The following is a 20191-nucleotide window of genomic DNA, read 5'->3' as shown; positions in this document are numbered from 1 at the left end:
AATATTAAGTTTATAATTAAAAGCTAAGTTTTATAAATCCCACTGTGTTGAATTTGCTACAGACCTTTTAAACCCTCACCCTATTTACAGTATTATTATTTTTTCTTGTTGTGTCCTCTGACTGTTTAGAGTTAGAATAAACTATAAAATGAGGCTCCATAGAGTAGGGTTACAGCCAAGATCTCTAGCAAAAAATATTGCTTTTGTAATCTCTAACAGATTGAAGTCAGTGAGAAACATTTTGCCAACCTCACTTCATAACTGTTTGCAATAAACCATCAAGTATGGTTACCATTTTGAAAGAGCTTTCCCATTATTTAGTTGTCCAGCACCATGCATTCCATTCCATGTCAGTATAGTTTTCCTGATTATATTATTGTGTTCAGTTCCTGTTGTCCAGATTTGAAAAATCATGATGGTCGTAACGTGGTTAGTATACAGAATAGTCCTCTAAATGATAGCCTTGGATTTAATGACTGGTTGGATCTCCTTTGGCAGCAATAACTTCAACCAAACATATCGTGTAGTTGCAGATCAGACATGCACAATGGTCAGGTGTCATTCTTGACCATTCCTCTTTACAGAACAGTTTCAGTTCAGCAATATTCTTGGTATGTCTGGGGTAAATCACTTTCTTGAGGTCATGCCACAGCATCTCATTCGGGTTGAGGTCAGGACTCTGACTTGGCCACTCAAGAAGGTGTATTTTCTTCTATTTAAGTCATTCTGTTGTCGATTACTTCTATGCTTTGAGTTGTTGTTCTGGACCCCAATGTGATCAGATCACATGTCATGACCAATTTGTGCAAAAATCCATATAATGCCAAAGGGTTCACATACTTTTCCTTGCTATGGTATTTTTCTTATGAAATTTTTATGGTATACGTGACTAGGGATGTGCTGGAGGCGTGATTAGGGGCAAGGGTGTGGCTTAAAGGGACTCCGAGCAGTGCAGAAACTATGGAAAGATGCATATCATTTTAAAGCTCTCTTTCTCCTCTTTCCAATGATATATAAATGATTTCAATCGCAAAAATAGAGAAAACTAAAAGGCGTAGGGCGACGATTTAGGTGTCGCCAGAAAGAGGAGAAAGAGAGCTTTAAAATGATATCCATCTTTCCATAGTTATATTGTATTACACAGGGCGACTTTTTCTGCTGAATGGACCTGCTGACACTGGGGAAAGTGTCGTCCTGTGTAATACAATATAACTATGGAAAGATGCATATCATTTTAAAGCTCTCTTTCTCCTCTTTCTGGCGACACCTAAATCGTCGCCCTACGCCTTTTAGTTTTCTCTATTTTCGCGATTGAAATCGCGACCGCGGCAATTTTAATCGCGAAAATAGCGAAAACTAAAAGGCATAGGGCGGTGGTTTATATATCATTGGAAAGAGGAGAAAGAGAGCTTTAAAATGATATGCATCTTTCCATAGTTTCTGCACTGCTCGGAGTCCCTTTAAGTGTCCCTATTTATTATCTCAAAACGTTGGGAGGTATGGAAACAACCACAGCAGCGGCTATGGGGCCCTGAAGCAGAGGGGGCCCATGTTGTACTTCACTTCCTTGTGTTCCTTCACCCTCTGACTATGTCTCAGTGCCCATGGACTACATGCAGTGTAGATGAGAATGAAAATTGGCCACATATTCATAGGTAAGGAGCAGGTGGCATTCTTTAAGAATGCCTATACCTGATGGCGCCATGAAAGTTATGCTATGAAGCCCCTTAATCTATAGCTATGCTACTGCCCTAAAGCATTCCCAGCTGGTTACAAATAACCCTGTCACCTGTCTTGCTAAAAAGAGACAGGCATAAGCTGCATGAATTCATTCACCAGGCTCTTTATAAGCAGGATCTGTATTGTAAATAAACATGCCAGGAATTCACAGAATTATCCCTAGCAACCATAAAAATTGGAAACCAGCCCTACCAAACCTGCCTTCGGAATCCAAGACATTAACCACAAACACATCAACTTCCCCGCATGAGTATGTACCATACTAAGGGCGACACCTAGAGGACACAATTGGGGAAATGACAGAACATATGCAGGGAAAATCCCCAGGGTGTAACCAGCATAGTACATATGCATGCTGGGAGGATGCTGTGCCTATGCTTAAAGAGAGACTGAAGCCACAACTGAAGCCAGATACTTATCTAAGGCGAGGGCTCTGGGTCCTATAGAGCCTTCCCGATCTCCTCCCGGTCCCCACATTCCTCCGCAGGCCACCCCGTTAACAGTCCACGACCATTCGGACGTGGACTGCTCTCTTTCGGGTTGGGGAGACTAGGGCAGTTTTTGGAAGCACTTGGACTTCCAAAGACTAGTAGCTCCGTACTGTGTACGTGCAAGCGCCCTCTCTCAGCACTCAGGCGTTCGCAGTACAGAGCCGCCTGTCTGAAGCCCAAGTGCTTCTGAAGACTGCTTATGAAGCTTCTGAAGTCTCCGGCGGCAGGAGATTCAAACTATGAAGCCTTCGATGGAATGAGGAAACCTGGAGGAGACCAGGAAAGCTCTATAGGACCCAGGGCCTTCCCTCTCCTTAGGTAAGTATCTATTTGTTTGTTTTTTTAAATTGGCTTCAGATTCACTTTAATGTTATAGCTCATGCGGCTGGATATGCCAGGGCAAGCCTCCAGTTTTTGGTTGTCTGACATCCTGGTGTTAGTTTCTGGTGTATGTAGTTGTAAAACAGAACCTGCTTATAAGGACCATGTGTTTGTTAGCTCTGTGGGCACACATAGAAAGTCTGTAGGCACAGGAAGTCTGTAGATACAGGAAGTCTGTAAGTACTCCCACTGGACATAGATCTGCGGATCCATGTAGCTAATGGCTGTGTCTTTGTCACATGATTAACGACAGGATTGGTTGTGTAACCAGCTGGGGCCACTCAGAAGGTGTTCTCTGCATAGGTTTAATAATGTTCACAAATGTCTGCTCTAACTGTAGCCTCTAGCACGCTACATAAGGATGTCGAGAAGTGGCTGTGTTTGTGGTAAAAGATATTTACTCATTATGTAGTGTCATCTGTCACGTGTCACTGTGGTTATTCACTTTAAGCCACAGATGCAGATCGGCTGAGGAGGTATAAGAGCAGGAAGCTATGCTTGAATTGCTTCCTGTCCTGCTGTTCACTCAGACAGGAATGGAACCCAGCACTGCTTTATTGGAGGCTGTGGGCTGGGCAGGCATTCACAACCGAGGGATCCATGCAAATGTAGTAGTTATTCCTTCATTATAATAAGTACATCATCTTGAATAACTAGCTCTAGTTAGCTCTAGCTCTGGATCATTCACAAGGCAACTAAGGCAGGTGCCTAGGGTTTGGTAGTTGTTGAGAGGCATGGCTGCCACCTTTTCTATTCCCCATTCCTCATCTTATCTTACCAAAGGGGTAGCATGGGGAGACAATTATGCTATACTGCGTTCTAAATGATTATGAATATTTTGATTTTTAATTCAACTCATAGGTGGTATTGTGCCCAATTAAAGGAAAAACTACTAAAGAGGGTTATTCGGTTATTCAACTTTAACCACTTCAGGACCAAATGAATTTTCATATATGAGCACTGCTCCCATTCATTCGCCAATAACTTTATTAATACTAATCACACCTAAATGATATATACTGGTATATTGTTTTTTTTCAGGACAAATTAGGCTTTTAGTGTGTGATAATTTTGTTCAATAATTACCTTATTTTCAATGCATTTTAAAGTGAAAAGTAGAGAAAAAAACGGGAAAACACACTATTTCTCCATTTACATCCATCATAGCTTTACAATAAACAGTGCTAACTATAAGTTAAACCCACTAATTGTATTTGCTTATTCATCCTGGTTATAACAATATTTAGATTATGCTACTAGCACAATGTATGGTGACAATATTGTATTTGAAAATAAAGGTGTCTTTTTTTCTGTTTTTTGTTTTTGTTTTCTCATTGTACACTATTGATGATTATAAGACCTTATTTGCAAAAATAATAGTAACATACCCTCATGGCATACATATTTAAAAAGCCAAGTTTCTAAGGTAACCATATATGTTGGTTCTTTCATATTCTGTCACTTTGTTTTCATTTTACAAGTCTTTTATTTTGATACAGCATATGCAAAAATGTAATTGCCTTTGATTCAATTTGTGACTAAAAAGAATACACAAGACATGGGCCTCAACCCTAAAACTTTCTAAACTCTATTGTACTAATTATCACGGTTAAAATGTTACTACATATGTCTCTTGTAGATTTGCTAAAACTTTCCCAAATTAGATCATAATTTAGAAAATTACTTTTTTATGTTGGATTGAGTTTGTCAATACCTATTTTTTATGTGATGTGTGTCCAATCTTTAAGACACACCAAAATGTATTCTACAACCTGTCTCGGTTAAAAATAATACCATATGTGCCTCATTTAGTAACAGACTGATGGTGCACTCTCCACAAATACACTGGACGTTTATAAACTTCCAGTTGTCATTCAGTGGTTAAGCAGACCAGTTGCCAAAAAGTGTGAAATAGTTGAATGCCTTGGACAAGGTATGAACACCTTTGATACTCCAAGAAAACGTTAAGCTTGATACTATTAAAAGATTTGTGCCTGACACAGACCACAAATGGGTTTGTGCAGATAAAGGCAAAATCAGGGAGATTTCTGCCAAACACATCAAATTAAGAAAGCACCTGCTAAAATGCCATTACAAAGCAGCAAACAGGTATGTGAAGGTGCAGGTGACTCCGGAGTCCTGCAAACATCAAGGTGCAGGGTCCTCCAGAGGATTGCAGTTATGTATAGACCTTCTATTTGGCCACTTCTAAACCAATGCTCACAAGCAGAAATGGCTGCAGTAGGCCCAGAACTACATGAAGACTAACTTTCAAACAGTCTTGTTTACTACCATGCAACCCTGGATAGTCCTGATGGAGGAAGTGTTGGGGGCGAACGGCCGTCAAGTCCCAACAAGGCTGGAACATCAGCAAGGAAGTGGCAGAGTCATGTTTTTGGCCAGAATCATGGATAGGAGAGCTGGTCGGCCCCTTTAGGGTTCTTAATGGTGTGAAAATGACCTCTGAACAGAATGTGAAGTTTATGGCTGACCACTTTCTTCCCTGGTACAGAAGGAAGAACTATGCTTTCTCAAGGAGTTTCTCTGCATAATTGGCTTCTATTGGCATAAAGGACAGGAATTCATGGTGTGGCCCCCTTCCTCCCCTGACCTCAATCTTGTGTAGAGCATCCTCAAGCAAAAGATCTATGAGGGTGTGGGGCAGTTTACATCACAAACAGCAGCACTGGGGGGGGGCTATTCTGTCATCCTGCAAAGAAATTCAAGCAGACACTCTCCAAAAACTCACAAATTCAATGTATGCAAGAATTGTGAAGCTGCTATCACATACGGGATCCTATGCTAATATGTAACTTAACCTGTTATGACGTTTTTGTTTGAAATATGACCTTCTAATGCTGCAAATTCAACAAATGACCATTTTCAGTTCTTTACAACTTATAAAATATTTTGAAACTTTGTTGTGCGTAATAACTTGGAATAGACAAGAAAGACACAGAGTGCTTTTCACCTGGCGGACTCAAAGCACCAGAGCTGCAGCCACTTATGGTGCGCTCCACAGGTGACCAGGATGGTTAGGGAGCCTTGACCAAATATTCCTTACTGTTTCACGTACTGGCTTGTGCCTGGAAACAAACCCATGTCAAAGTGCTCAAATTACACATCAAAGGCAACAACCTTGCCAGTATGCAGTAAGTGCATTTTAATTTTTGAAAAAACTAGTTATCATTAGGAGGTTTGTCTAATAACATTCCAATACTACTCTGCTGGTTGATGACTCAAAAATTATGCTGACTGCCACTTGCATCACTATTTAGGAAAACCAGGGAAAAAAATAATTTACATAATAATTTGGAGCAAGGTGTTCTTTCTATGTAGGCTAAAACTTACAACTCAAATTCCCTGATCAAATTGATCACACATCTTTGAATTCTGATCACGTCTTTGAAATGAATCACTTTTCTTTGAATTCTTCTCCAGAAAGACTTCTATTTAATAAATTGATTTGCTGGTCACAATCCTGTGCTATAGCCGTAGCAAACCAGAGCCTTACAAATCTATCAGCTGATCAACCTGATCACTTTCTTATCCATAAGTTTGGGCAACATTCAAGCAAAGCTGGCCATACTCTTATAGATTTCTACCCCATGTTCCAAAACAACCGATTTGTTTTCTGAAAAGAATCATCGATTCAGAAAGAATTCCTATCATACACTGCACTGCAATTTGCAACAGATTCCAGCAGGGAATGTTTTTGAAATTAATCGAGCTGCACAGTTGCACTGTCCAATAGGGATGGTCGGATATGTTGATTTCCGATTCCACGGAAAGTCTGATTTTCACCAATGCTGATTTTTCGTTACTCAATTCTCCGAGGTGTCTTTTTTGTAATTTTTTGCATTTTATGAATTTTACTGTAGTAATCGGAATACCATGGAAGTTTTATGCCAATCAAACTCTGGAATACACGGTAGTATCCGAGTCTAGTGATTGGTCTAAAACTGCGATAATCTGTTTTTCCTGGAAATTTCTGCATTCTCTGATTGGCCCAATGCTTCCGAGTCCTCTAATTGGACTAAAATTACAGGGTTGCTGTTAATTGGACTTCCATTTTACGATCGGAAATTGTAGACATTTCAATCTCACAAAATCCACGTGAGCATACCTACTGTTCGATGCAGTACAAAGCTATAGGCCATCGATCTGCCAATTCTCTTGTCAACTCACCCCCCTCCCCCCCCCCCCCCCGACAATTTTGTTTAAAATTTTCCATCCTGTCCGATCGATATTTTTGATCGATTTTTAAATCTGACACTTTGGGCAATCGATTTCTAGCAGATGAATCGAATCTGCAAGGAATTGATTGAGAAAATCGATGAACGTATGGCCACCTTAACACTAAGCATGAATGATATTACCGCGTATAGTAAAACTACTATGCATCCTTCTGGCTGCTTAGGCTTAGTGCCATAGACAGTGATGTTGCCAAGAGAGTTAATCGTCTCTGCCTAGCGCACAGATCTCTCTGTCCTCTGCTAAATCGTCTATAAACTGTCAAGAATGCTTAACGTCGCCGCGTAGCATAATGTCTTAAGCATCTTCCTGCTGCGAAGCACGAGCAGCTCATTGCATATTTATCAGAAGTCGTTACTTGTGCTTACAACAAGCCAGTGTCATGATGAAATTAAATAAAAGAGCACATCTTGATAGAAAACAATTATGCTAATGGCATTTATCACAGCAGCTCTGAATAATGGAACTCTAAAAGGAGGATTGTAAAGAGGGTTTTTTCTTTCTCAAGGAAGCTGCCTAATGCGCTCGGCCAAGGCACCGAAGACTACTTACAGCAGCCGATCGTAACTTGGCATTTCGATATTATTTTCTATTGTCTCTCAAGTGTTGTCCTATCCGCGAAAGAAGACGAGGAAGAGAAAAACTATTGAACATGGTCCTATTAATTTCAGATGAATATAACGAGTTTCCAGGGACACGGAACAGATTTGGTGAAAAGCGTTTGAGGCATCTTTACAGTTTATGGGATGGAAGCGGTAACCCTCGAGTACAATCTCTGCGTTTTCATAAACTATAACTCAGATGTGAAGGATTGTCGGGTCCTTTGATGGCAAGGCAAGGCTTCTTGCATGCTGCATAAATGTAATGCTTTGCACTAACTAGAGCAGGACTTTTCAAACTTTTTTCAGCCAAACCTGGTCCTTACCGATAATAAATGGTAATCACTGAAGTAATGATACAGATCAATGTTGTTTGTGAGCTACAGATTTCATATATGTAACGGCAAACAAATCTAAAACAAATAAATTTTATCATTAAAGCTCATATCTGAAGGAACGTGTTTTGACTCCCTATTCGTAGTCAATAGGGCTGATTGGTGGCGCCAAGGTGGGGCAGTCCACATCAACACAGGTGGTGGTGGCCACACAGCTCTAGAGCAATTCGGAAAGTATTTGACCAAAACCTGCCATAGCAATTTTACCATTGGGGGCGGTGTGTGAGTGTGTGTGTGTGTGGGGTGTGTGTGTGTGTGCTGTGTGTGTGCTGTGTGTGTGTGTGTGTGCTGTGTGTGTGCTGTGTGTGTGTGTGTTAAGGATATTTTAGATATATGGGCAAATGGTGTGTACATTGCATCATTCTCTAATATTTGTAGTTTACAAATTACACTCTGTATTTTATAGATGAGATAGAGCAGAGCTAATGACCCTTTGAACTTCCTGCCAGTAAAACCTTAAATAAACGAGAAATGTGAGAGACAGGTTGAGATAAGTGCTTCAGAAAACAGCACTGTAAATGACCCAGGTTGGGTTGGAGAGTTCAGAGAAGCTCTTTTGCATAGATAACAACTGAAATTCCTTAACTCTTCCTGCACTGGAAACAATATGAGACTCATTTCTTAGCTGTACTACACACACCAATCATTATCCTCATAAGTTTATTTTCACTTCAGATTCCCTTTTACATAAGCCTGCCGGGAGACTGGCGGAAGGAATTTGTGCTGACTGCAGTAATTGAGTCACATGAGAATCTGAGCAGCCAATGGAAACACTGATGGGGGAAGGTTAAGACTTTTATCAAGACAGCTGCTGATACCTCTCTCAATGACAACATCAACAATGAGCAGTGATGAGCATGAATTTTGCATAATCGTATGTTCGCATCGTAATTCGTAATTACGATGCAAAATTGTAATGTTTCGGGGAATTTCAGGAAATTTTGTACAATTTTGGGTTAAACATAATTAATTACATGTGTAAATGTAACCAGGAACAGTAATTTCTCAATTTCACATAATTTTCACATAATTTCATGCCAACTTTAGCTATATTAATAGCAAAATACCCCCCCCCCCCCATACACCTTAAGGGAAATAGTCAAGTCAAAAAGACCTTGTAGTTTTTGAGGAACACTGTTTTAAAAATACAATATTAAAAAAATATATATAAAATATTTTTGAGTCAAGTTTAAAAACCATTTTCCCTTTGCATCAATTTTCTCAAAAACGGCAAGGTCGTTTTGTAAAATTCTTGTTTTGACTTATTCCTACTCATGGCCGACATTTGACCTGAGCGACCGGAGCGGTCGCTCAGGGCGCCGGCTTCCAGGGGGGCGCACGTGATGTGCATTCAACTGGCCCTGGCCGCATTTCTACCGCTGGCCGCGGGCTCTGGGTCCGTCTGTGGCTGCTGCGAGTGGTAGCTCCGCCCCCTGGTGCCACTGGGGGTGATGGAGGCGAAGACTCCAGGAACCTGCTGCTGCCTCTTGCTAAGAGACGGCACACCACTGGCTCTGCAAAACTTGCTGTGTATTGAGCGAACAAACACTACATGTTACGGATCAACGATCCTTCATCAGGTGTATAACAGCAGTGACATGTGTAAGAACAAGTATAAATACACAACCAAGTGTGGATGACCACACCCTTTGCAGCTTTTTTGTAGCCTAGACATTCAGAGCCTCTTCACGGCAATACCTCAAGATGAGGCTATTGCTGTTATCGAGGACAAGTTACTTGAGTCTAGTCTTTCTAATGGGATGGTATACTTTTTGCTCGACTGTTTAGAACTTATCCTCAAATCAAATTATTTTAGGTTCCACAATGATTTTTATATACAACGTCAAGGGGCAAGCATGGGATCCCCGGCTGCTCCCTCTATCGCTAATATATTCGTGGAATCATTGGAGCGCACCATGTTTCTATGCAATCCAAAATTTAGTGGATATATATATCAATACTTTCGTTTTGTTGACGATTTATTACTCCTATGGAGGGGCCCTGAGGAACTGCTCCATGAGATGGTGAATGAGGCCAATGCGGTTCATCCGACGATTACATTTTCTCTTGAGGTGTCTAAGGACACTATACATTTTTTGGACGTGTGTCTTAAAATTTCCAACCGTCGATTTGTTACTAAGTTGTTTCGGAAGCCCACAGACCGCAACAATTTATTGCGTTCTGACAGTCACCATCCCAGACATGTGGTAAAAGCTATACCAAGGGGGCAGTTCCTCAGGGCCAGACGTATCTGCACTAAAGATGAGGATTACGCTAAGGCTGGTCAAGTGTTGACCTCAAAATTTGTACAGAAGGGGTACAATCCACACCAACTCGCGGTGGTCAATAAAGAAGTTGGGGAAATGAGCAGGTCCACTCTGTTAGAAGGTACCGTCCACACTAAACAGCAGAAAGGTGTCCCTTTTGTTATGAGTTTGGGCAAAAACACGGTGTTGATTAAGAATACTGTACGGAGGTTCTGGCCAATGTTGAGGAATGATAGGGAGTTAGGTTAATTGTTTTGTGATGAGCCCCTATTTTCCATAAGAAGAGGCAGGACTGTTTATGATAGGGTGAGACGTACTGACACTGCCCCCAATGATGCCAACATAACAACAGGGAGGGCAGGGACTTACCCATGTTTAAATTGCAATGTGTGCAGTGGCATCATTAAGGGTGACAAAATTGGACACCCGCACACAGGCCGTGATGTCCCAATTAAGGGTAGACATTATTGCTCTACTACATGGGTGGTGTACGGGCTGAAATGCCCGTGTGGACTCATGTATGTAGGTGAAACTACCAGAGCAGTCAGGACCCGCATACAAGAGCATAAAAGAGCCATCACCAGATATGCGGAAGGAGAGCGGAAAAGTTATGACACTTCAGTGGCCAGACACTTCTTTGCAGCAGGCCACAACGCTGCACAATTAAGGTGGTGTGCGTTAGAGGCTGTAGTCATATCCAAGAGAGGGGGAAATTATGAGAAATTGTTAAAACAACGAGAAGCAAGGTGGATCCATGATATGGATGTGGTAACCCCCAGAGGCATGAACGAAAGATTGCCCCTAAAATGCTTTTTATAATATGTGCCACATAGGATGTGCTTTTATAACACGCTTCTCCCAGCTTGTTGTTAGTGACATACTATTTGGCTGGTATATGAATAAGTTTTAATCGCATGTTTTTTCACAGGTGGTTCTGTGGCAGTCCTTGAGTGGAAGTGCCAGAAGCACGGTCAGTTTTACATTGATGTTTCTTTTGGTAGCGAAGGTGGAGTGCCATATGAACGCTATGTTCACACGAGTGCTAAACCACATTATTTAATTGTGCACTATGGACTAAAGGGTTAATGTTATGTGGGTGGAGCTGCGAAGGGTGTGGTCATCCACACTTGATTGTGTATTTATACTTGTTCTTACACATGTCACTGCTGTTATACACCTGATGAAGGATCGTTGATCCGTAACATGTAGTGTTTGTTCGCTCAATACACAGCAAGTTTTGCAGAGCCAGTGGTGTGCCGTCTCTTTCTTGTTTTGATGCTATACGAGCTGTATGAACAGTCCAGCTGAGGCCAGGCACCGGCCAGTGCTCAGGTAACTACAGACCTGAGAAACCGTTTTTCCATATATCTGTTCACATTCGGTTGCCTCTTGCTAAGTCTGTGTGAGCCGTGCGTGCCAGTAGCGCCGCCCCTCACTCACTGGCGATATCTGCGCTGCGCACTAATCAGAGAGAGACCTGCTTGTCACTCCTGACTCCTGGCCATCTTCTGTCCCCAGCTACAAGCAAAAAAGTAAGACTCCCCAACTGCCTCCCGGTTGGGGAAGTGTGTGTGTGTGTGTGTGTGTGTGTGTGTGTGTGTGGGGGGGTGCCTATGTACACTAAAGGAGAATCTGCTTGTATACTATACACTATTTATCTTCCCAGCTATATACACTAAGAGAGAGATCTGTTTATATATACTAAAGGAGGGGATTTGCCTATATAAACTAAGGTGGGGGGGAATCTGCCTATGTACACTAAAAGGGGGGTGGGAATCTGCCTATATACACTAAAAGGGGGGAGATCTGTCTATATACACTAAAGGGGGGTGGAAATCTGCCTATATACACTAAAAGGGGGGGATCTGACTATATACACTAAAGGGGATCTTGCACATAGGCGTGTGTGCGCGTACGTGCGAAGAGTATGAATGGGGGGGGCACCAAAATCTGGTTAAGCTCAGGGCGCTGTGAAACCAAAGGCCGGCCCTGTTCCTACTTCTCCCCTTAACATACCTAGAAATTTTGGTGACGATAGCTTGAATGGGGGCTTTGCTATTAACAGCTAAAGTCGGCACAATATTACGCGAAAATTACGTGATATTACAAATGGAGTACACAAAATCAATTGAATGTCCTAATCATAATTGTGAAAATGTAATTAGTAAATCGTAATTAGTAGATATGATTATTACTAGCACTGAGGGAGGTAAAGGCATCTCCAGCAGCATGCACGTAGAAAAGAGGCCTGGAAAAAAAGGGCGCAGGTGAGTGTCGCTAGTAAAATATCGTTAAACGTAGCGATATTCTTGTAATGCATTTTAATAGCATAATATCGGTAATATTTACTGCCATTTTACTATGGCTTAACCTAACTCTACTCTTCCACGGAACCCTTCCCTGGTGGTACCTAACCCTAAAACCCTCCCTGGTGGTGCCTAACCTTAAGACTCCTCCCTGGTGGTGCCTCAACCTAACCCCCCTTGGTGGCGCCTAACCCTAAATCTCACTCCCAAAGCTAAGCCAGGTTAGTGACAAGTGGGGACACTCTCCGCAGACAGGCTTGCAGAAAAAATTGGCTTGCTGAAAATTTTTGTTTTCCGCAAGCCTGTCTGCGGAAATTGCCCCCTCTTGCCGCTACGTCCGGGCACCGAGATTTACCTTCATAGGCACATATCGTGGCTATTCTAAAAGCCACAATTTCTGGCAAAGAAGGTAACAGAAGGTAACATTTCCTTATCATGCCGCAAAATGTGGCTTTCATTATAGGCTCCTATGGCTGTGCCGTTTTTACCTAAATGACTTCTACACCCTTTTTTCCTGCTTCGTCTCTTCGTTTCTGCACAAGTTAACAGACTAAGAGTATTTTTTTAAAGTAGATGTAAATGGACAGTTCAAATTGCAAATCATTTTGGCCATCTGGATTAGTGTATTTACATCTCTGCAGTTACACTTTAAGCGATTTTCTGTACCAGCACTTTTTTCCTTGTCTTAATGGAAAATTATTGAGGCTTTTGGTAAAAATGACTCCGCCTGAGTTCAGGGTGTCAAAGATATGTGAAAACTAGAATACCACAGACTTGAGAGAAGATATGTCTCTACAGTACTAGCGGTTAAGAATGATACGTATCTATGAATACAGTATTACCGGCTTCCTTTTGCAAAGGACAGGAAGAAAAACCTCACAAGCCATTGACTGTGGTATTGTCTTCGTCACTTGACATTAGGAAAGTGCAAAATAGATTTCATGTAGCAGGCAAGAGGAGCTATCCTTAGCTACGTTATGTGTAAAACTACATCTGGGTGAGTGTAAACTGCTTGACCCCGACAAGGAAAGGTCCAGAATCATGCCGTGCTTCTGATGATCAAAAGATTGAGCCATGTAACGTCTTTCATAAGGAGAGATGATTCATTCCACTGGCAGAAGCTTTTGTTACAGCATGCCGAGATTTTCTTTGCTAGTAACCTCTAGCCCATAATTTTTCATTCTGTGCTGAAATCTATACTGCTGAAATGCAGGCTAAATCCCTAACTGGCCCTATGTTCCTAAAGTGGATCCGAGATAATCTTTTACTCATTGCAAAAAATCGAACCCCTTATACAGTGGAGGAAATAATTATTTGACCCCTCACTGATTTTGTAAGTTTGTCCAATGACAAAGAAATGAAAAGTCTCTGAACAGTATCATTTCAATGGTAGGTTTATTTTAACAGTGGCAGATAGCACATCAAAAGGAAAATCGAAAAAAAATAACCTTAAATAAAAGATAGCAACTGATTTGCATTTCATTGAGTGAAATAAGTTTTTGAACCTTTACCAACCATTAAGAGTTCTGCCTCCCACAGAGTGGTTAGACACTTCTACTCAATTAGTCACCCTTATTAAGGACACCTGTCTTAACTAGTCACCTGTATAAAAGACACCTGTCTACAGAATCAATCAATCAAGCAGACTCCAAACTCTCCAACATGAGAAAGACCAAAGAGCTGTCCAAGGATGTCAGAGACAAAATTGTAGACCTGCACAAGGCTGGAATGGGCTACAAAACCATTAGCAAGAAGCTGGGAGAGAAGGTGACAACTGTTGGTGCGATTGTTTGAAAATGGAAGGAGCACAAAATGACCATCAATCGACCTCGCTCTGGGGCTCCATGCAAGATCTCACCTTGTGGGGTGTCAATGGTTGTGAGAAAGGTGAAAAAGCATCTTAGAACTACACGGGAGGAGTTAGTGAATGACCTCAAATTAGCAGGGACTACAGTCACCAAGAAAACCATTGGAAACACATTACACCACAATGGATTAAAATCCTGCAGGGCTCGCAAGGTCCCCCTGCTCAAGAAGGCACATGTGCAGGCCCGTCTGAAGTTTGCCAATGAACACCTGAATGATTCTGTGAGTGACTGGGAGAAGGTGCTGTGGTCTGATGAGACCAAAATAGAGCTATTTTGCATTAACTCAACTCGCTGTGTTTGGAGGAAGAAAAATGCTGCCTATGACCCCCAAAACACCGTCCCCACCGTCAAGCATGGGGGTGGAAACATTTTGCTTTGGGGGTGTTTTTCTGCTACAGGCAGAGGCACAGGACAACTTAATCGCATTAACGGCGGAAAATGGACGGAGCCATGTATCGTGAAATCCTGAACGGCAACCTCCTTCCCTCTGCCAGGAAACTGAAAATGGGTCGTGGATGGGTGTTCCAGCACGACAATGACCCAAAACATACAGCAAAGGCAACAAAGGAGTGGCTCAAGAAGAAGCACACTAAGGTCATGGAGTGGCCTAGTCAGTATCCGGATCTTAATCCAATAGAAAACCTATGGAGGGAGCTCAAGCTCAGAGTTGCACAGAGACAGCCTCGAAACCTTAAGGATTTAGAGATGATCTGCAAAGAGGAGTGGACCAACATTCTGCCTAAAATGTGTGCAAACTTGGTCATCAATTACAAGAAACGTTTGACCTCTGTGCTTGCAAACAAGGGTTTTTCCACTAAGTATTAAGTATTTTATTGTTATTGGGTTCAAAAACTTTTTTCACTCAATGAAATGCAAATCAGTTGCTATCTTTTATTTAAGGTTATTTTTCGATTTTCCTTTTGATGTGCTATCTGCCACTGTTAAAATAAACCTACCATTGAAATGATACTGTTGTGAGACTTTTCATTTCTTTGTCATTGGACAAACTTACAAAATCAGTGAGGGGTCAAATAATTATTTCCTCCACTGTATATAGTTTATAGGACATCCCTAAAGCCAAATACTTTTTTTTTTAATACCCTAATTCCCTATAAACTAAACAAGCCTCGCCCCACAGCTCCTCCAGCGCCTAGGCATTCTGAGTCCCATGTAGCAAGTGCTCATGGGAGCTCAGTCTGGGGAGGAAGATGCTTTTCCAGGAGGAGGAGGAGGCATTACCAGTCAGAGATTTCATAGGCAAAGGGGCAGAGAGGGGAGGAGAGAGGAGGAGATGGAAGTGGAGTTTTCACAGGCTGAGGGGAGGAGATGCAGAGCAGCTTGCCTGTGTAATGATCGCAAGCAGAATATGGCTGCTCTCGTATCACAAGCAGAAATAATCATATACTGTTGAAGCTGTGTGCAGCTAGATTTGCTGTGTAAACTTTCTAAACTTTAGATAAGATATATAGACAAGTTACTTGTTATAGTTTTTAATCTCGGATCCACTTTAAAAAAGGCCCTGTAGTAGGATACAGTACATTATTCAACTTTTAACTTTTACAATAAGCCATAAAATCAATTTCTATTTATCCACTGCTCTGTGTTTATTATGTAGTCTACATGCAGTGTGCATTGCAAACATTCTAATATAATCATAAATGTTTCTGCTGTAATGCATCTTCTTTCAGTAAGCCTGGCTCTATTCTGGTACATTGCCGGGGAGAGGGAAGCTTGTTATCTCCCCTTACACATTCCTGCCCTTCACTGATAGGCTGAGTGCAGTTCAGTGTGACAGGAGGCTGAGATGGGAAATACACCTCACCCCTCTGCAGAAGCTGCTGAAATGCTGTGCTCACATGTGTTTATAAAGCAAGCTAGCTATGACAGTACAGTTTTTAGTACAGAGCTCAGTGGGGAGGAGTTCTGGCAATGCAACCACCATTTCAGGCAGGAGAAAAAAAGAGTAAGGGAGGAAATGACATCAAGATTGGCTTCAGTCAGAGGCAGTAAAGATGGAAAATTCCTGGTAGTTTTCTCTTTATTTACTATAGAAAATTCACTGAAATCAAAAAGGGGACAGTACAATAATATGTTATGTAAGTATTTAACTACCTCTATTTGTGTTTTTTTTTTCTGGAATAGTATGGCTGTCCATGCTGCTTTAAATATCCTGGTTTCAAGATATAGAAAATCGTTGTTGAGACATCTAATTAAGGCTATTAAAGTGATCTGAAAGTCAGCATTTCTACTTTGCTGTAAAAGATTCCTCACAGCTTGAAAGCTACTATCAGAAAAAAAAATATAGCAGAACATCACTGAAATGGTTAAACAAAGCACTTTCTCCTGCTATTCAGCTTCAAATCTGCATCCAAACTGCAGATAACAGTATATTTTTTACTTGTTAAACACAAATGTATCAACACTGGAATGTAAACAAACTCTCTGAGAAGCTGTCTCTACTTCAGGCACACACCGTGTTCAGAATAGTTCATTAGAAGATTTTAATATAAAATAAAAAGCAGTTATAATAGAAAAAAATAAAATGCAATGCCAGCTTTCAGGGTAAGAAAAACTAAACTTTGGAAACTTGTAATTTGTAAACAGACAATATTACATATGCACAAAAGCAAATATGATAACTGTATGAGTAATAAAGAGTAGGGAAACACATTTTTATTGAATGTTATGTCAGAGTTTCAAACCACTTGTGACTAGGAGGTGGAATACCTGACAATTAGAGATTGGTTCTTGGAAATGGATGATACAATGAGAATGGAGGATATTATTATGTATTATTATGCACATAATACATGATCAAAGTGAGATATGAGATATTTTGGGCTGGCTGGAATTTAGAGATTAAGGGGAATATTCACACATAGTGGCTCAGGAGGCAACTCTGGAGTGATGTGAAAAGAACTAACTGAAAAAACAATATTTTTGATGGAGGTGCTATGTTGCTTGGATTGTTCTTGCGTCTCTCCCAGGGAAATGGCATTTTTTTCTCCCTCTCCCCCTCCGTTTCTTTTTCTCTCTCCTTCTGCATTCTCTCCTTTCCCCTCCCCTTGGTGTGGAGAGGAGGGAGGGGCCACAGCAGAGTTGCCTTACTAGGTGTTGCTAGAGCCTACATGTTAGGTAGCTACTACTGTCTTGAGCACATCGTAGAGTTTGAGATAGAATCTCTCTGTATGCGGAGCAGAGATTCTTGTCTTTCTTAAAAAGTGAACCTCTGGACTAAAAATTTACTCAGCAGAACTGAAAAGGCTTGGTGTTTCTTGAACAGTTTCACAGCATCAGAACTTTGTTTTTCTTACCAAAGCATCATTTTAAGCTGCATTTTTATCTAAGCTCCACCCATCAAAGAAAAAAAGCCCTGGCTTTTTTCCCCTGATGCTGTGCATAGCATGATGGGATTTCCTATGTTGTTATTCACGTTGCCTAGCAACTTGGAGAGGTGATTAGGACACAGGACAGTTGAAACTGTGTCTCATGCTCCCTGTAACCTCCTTTCAACCAAAAAGATGGCTGCCATCATGAAATCAAACATTTGTCTGTTCTTTTAAAACAGGGTGGGTAAGAGATTATATTACCTATCTATTTTAATTAACATAACTAATATAACTTAAAGAGACTCCGTAACAAAAATTGCATCCTGTTTTTTATCATCCTACAAGTTCCAAAAGCTATTCTAATGTGTTCTGGCTTACTGCACCACTTTATACTATCACAGTCTCTGTAATAAATCAATGTATCTTTCCCCTGTCAGACTTGTCGGCCTGTGTCTGGAAGGCTGCCAAGTTCTTCAGTGTTGTGGTTCTGCTATGAACTCCCCCTTCCAGGCCCCTCTATGAACACTGCCTGTGTATTATTTAGATTAGGGCAGCTTCTCTCTTCTCTCTTATCTTTTACAAGCTGGATAAATCGTTCTCTGAGCTGGCTGGGCTTTCACATACTGAGGAATTACAGACAAAGGCAAAGCTGTTTGCAGGAAGAAACAAGCAGCCTGACACTTCAGTGCATGAGAGCTGCAGGGGGAAAGAAACACACAAATGATCTCTTGAGATTCAAAAGGAAGGCTGTATACTGCCTGCTTGTGTATGGATGTATTTTCTATGTGTGGACATACTGTACATCAACCTACTTCTTGTTTTGGTGGCCATTTTGTTTGTTTATAAACAAACTTTTTAAAACTGTTTTTAACCACTTTTAATGCGGCGGGGAGCGGCGAAATTGTGACAGAGGGTAATAGGAGATGTCCCCTAACGCACTGGTATGTTTACTTTTATGCGATTTTAACAATACAGATTCTCTTTAATGACAGTATGTTTGTTTAGGCTGGAGTTCCTCTTTAAGTTGGCCATTCATTTTTTTCAATTAGATAATTTAGTTCGATTAATCCGTTAGATCGAATATAACGATTTTTCCAGCATGTCCGATCTGATTTTTCTAAAAAAAAAAACGGGATAATCGTTCAAATTTCTTGAACGAAAAATTATTTTTTTTCAACTTTCATTTGATTCGATCATTTAGATTGAATAAACGGGATAATGAAACGTTTTTATTGTACCATGTATGGCCACCACTACGTTCTTTTTCTTCTTGTTTTTTGTTTTTGTTTTTTGTGTGGAAATCTATAGAAAAGAGAAATCTGTAGAAAAGTGAAAATAGCGATTATATTTAACAAAATATCAGTTGCAGTTTAGTGCCTTTGCCTTTCCATTCAATGCAATTGAATGGGATCTGCCAACACATTATAAAAATGCATGACAGCACACAGCACAAACCGCATACTGTTACAATTTGCATTTTGTAGTGGAAAAGGGCCCTTATAATGAGCATAGTGTCACAGACTGGCATAGTGCGAATACACCATCAAACTGACAATATGGCTTCAAAGGGAACCTAAAGCTAGAGGGATATGGAGGCTGCCATATCGATTTCCTTTTAAGCAATGCATATTGCCTGGCTGTCCTGCTGATCCTCTGGCTTTAATACAGTACTTTTACCCTTAAACCCTGAATAAGCATGCAGATCAGGTGCTCTGACTGACGTCTGACTGGATTTGCTGCATGCTTGTTTCTGGTGTGATTCAAATACTACTGCAGGCAAAGAGTTCAACAGGATAGCCCGGCAACTGGTATTGTTTAACAGGAAATAATCATGGAAGCCTTGCTTTAGGATCCCCTTAATAGGCAGGTCTGTTATTTTCTGAAAATACTTTAGCTTTAGTTTATAAATCCAGTTTTTGCCTGCAGAGCACTTAGCAGAGTCCTCCTTTAATGGGCCTCTACAGCAAATAAATGAACATGATGAAATGCCCACTTTGTAATGTTGTAGGGCTCTGAATGCGCATAAAATGATTTCATAACAGAAGACATCATTTTTATGACATAAGTATCATTGCAGACATGTAATGTCATTCAATAAATCTGGATGAGACCGATGGCGTAGTCTGGTGCTTCTTCAGTGCAGGTCTCAGGGCTGCCTGTGTCCCTTTTGCCATGACTCACGTCTTCTTCTCGTGTAGCTTGTGGTGAAGTCTGTAATCTGTACTCGCTCTGTTGGACGGCACAGACTGCGTGAAAACTTTTCCACCACTCCTGTCAAGACTTCATTCTCACCTTGCTGCATCCACACCCTGGGAGATAGATTTTTTTTTTCCTGCCGTAACGCAAAAGGGAACTTTCAGAAGAAGAAATAGATAAACAGAACGCTCCATGTGGCTTTAAGTGCAGATAGTCACCACCAGTGCCATATTTAACCCTTACTGCCAATGGATCACACAAATATAAAAAATAACATTGCTAAAAGGGAACACCAGACAGATAAAAAAAATGTAAAGTGCTCAGTAAACAAGGATTTTGTTTATTTTTATATATAGCTAGTAAAA

This window comes from Hyperolius riggenbachi, chromosome 2 (assembly GCF_040937935.1).
Source record: "Hyperolius riggenbachi isolate aHypRig1 chromosome 2, aHypRig1.pri, whole genome shotgun sequence".
NCBI classification, from domain to species: domain Eukaryota; kingdom Metazoa; phylum Chordata; class Amphibia; order Anura; family Hyperoliidae; genus Hyperolius; species Hyperolius riggenbachi.
Note: the sequence above shows the minus strand (reverse complement) of the source record.